We start from the raw sequence: 1,862 nt of genomic DNA, 5'->3' as shown, positions 1-1,862 counted from the left end.
AGCCGCCCATAGGTTACCCATGTATTACCGGTGCACGCTGCTTACTGAGAGTCTGCTTACTTGCGCAAACTACGCGAGACTCCTGAGAGTTTGGTTCAGAGTGAGTGAGTGCGCACGCTATAAACCCTAATTGTGACAGGTGTCATTACTCCATCAAAGGGTTCACGGTGTGTTGAGTTGATAGGTATAGGGGAGATACATATATTTTAAGACAAAATAGAGATTTAATTATTTCAGGGACATTTTATTATATGAATATAAAGAATAAATAGCAGTTCTCTTAATTTACTTGATAAATCGTTGAAATAGGCTACCAATCCACAATCCACATGAAATCTGAGGTCGATAGATTAGTTTCCATAATGGAAAACAACATATTTATGATTGATCTTCAATATAAATACAACAAGTATAACCAATACTTTCGACAAATACGGTAGACTCTGGTTAAACGTAATACTGACTTTTTACAATAACCTACATAATTGAATGGCACCTCATATACATAAAATACATTCCTACACTCGGTAGTGCATACAAAATTACAAAGTCATTATAAGTTATACTTGAAAACAGTTATTTCAGTTCGAGCAGGCGCATTTGCATTCGGTTATCATCGGGTATTGAACTGGTATCCAAGTACATTTGAGGCCCCCTTTCTTCTGTATACACCGCCATCTCAATATCGTAAAATGGGTCGAGTTTGCTGGTTTGCAGACCATCCCCTCTGGAACCGAACATGATCTTTTGCTTTGACAGTTTCCCACTCTCACATAACGTGGCCAAAATCTGCTGCCGAGGTCGTTCCATGTATAAATGACGGGACAGAATGAGAATGACCACAGCCACTGCTGCAGCCTCCGTTTAAGTTTTTTACTGGGTTTGTGCTTCTTGCCAAACTGAACGTCAAAATCCATTGCTTTGATTTCATTCGGCATCACTCCACTGGGCTTCTGTTGAATATCCAAATCGTCAAGCTCATCGTTGCCAGTGTATTTATCCTGTGGTGTAATAGACATCAAGCGACTATCAAAGTCCCCCAATACACTTTTCAGTTCGGTTTCATTGAGGTCCCTCTCTTTTGGGTCAAAGACAGGATCTGGGTCCTCTTTTAATTCCACAAGTGGTAAACTGTCACTCGGGGATAGGACGGAGGAGGTAATAATGCTGGCATAGCCCTTCTTCTATTATAAGTCCGAGGGACAACATCAGCAAGTACATTGCTACAAAATGCTGTGATTGATCCATGTCCGTTACGCACTATAAGACAGTATTAGAGGATACAGGTAAACAGGTAGGCCTAGTCTACTTTGCTGCGTACAGTTGTGCCCGGTTCTTGCGGAGTGCGCACCGGCTTGAGTTACATCCAGCCAAACTTCACTTCTTGAGTGTTGGTGTCCTTAAAAGTCAGACTGCTTACTCCATAGCAAACGATACTTGATTGAAGATGGTAAAGATGAATAGTCTCTTTCGCAAAACAAATATAGATATAGGCAGTGTTTCCTTTTACGCACGAATTCAATATATTATATGAAATGGCTCTGTGGCAGCATCAGTGGCATCAGCGGTTCTCATTCTTGTGCGCTTTGACGCGTGATTCCAGTTTCAAGTCCTCCCCTCTGAGGATCGGCATGGTGTTTCGTTTTCTTTGCAGGACGCTGAGAGAGTAACCTGCTCCCTCTGATATATCCTCCACGGGTTGTGATGGATATATTAATTACATCTGAATGTGGGTTTGTTGTAGGGGATCCCCGACACCTCCCTCAATCAAGAGGCGGGATGGGTTAGGGAGAGGAGGGGTCCGTCAATTTGGATTCTGATCGCCCTCTGTCGGCTTATCTGACTACTTCTGCTAATTTTCC

At 42.3% G+C, this 1,862-nt stretch overlaps 1 pseudogene; it reads right to left on the bottom strand.

The window, feature by feature from the left end:
- Positions 1–238: 238 nt before the first annotated feature.
- On the bottom strand, positions 239–1,498 carry LOC135528780 (noggin-3-like; annotated as a pseudogene).
- Between the last annotated feature and the right edge of the window lie 364 nt (positions 1,499–1,862).

Source organism: Oncorhynchus masou, unplaced genomic scaffold, assembly GCF_036934945.1.
Source record: "Oncorhynchus masou masou isolate Uvic2021 unplaced genomic scaffold, UVic_Omas_1.1 unplaced_scaffold_10327, whole genome shotgun sequence".
In the NCBI taxonomy this organism is placed as follows: Eukaryota; Metazoa; Chordata; class Actinopteri; order Salmoniformes; family Salmonidae; genus Oncorhynchus; species Oncorhynchus masou.
Note: the sequence above shows the minus strand (reverse complement) of the source record. Positions and strands in the feature narration are given on the sequence as shown.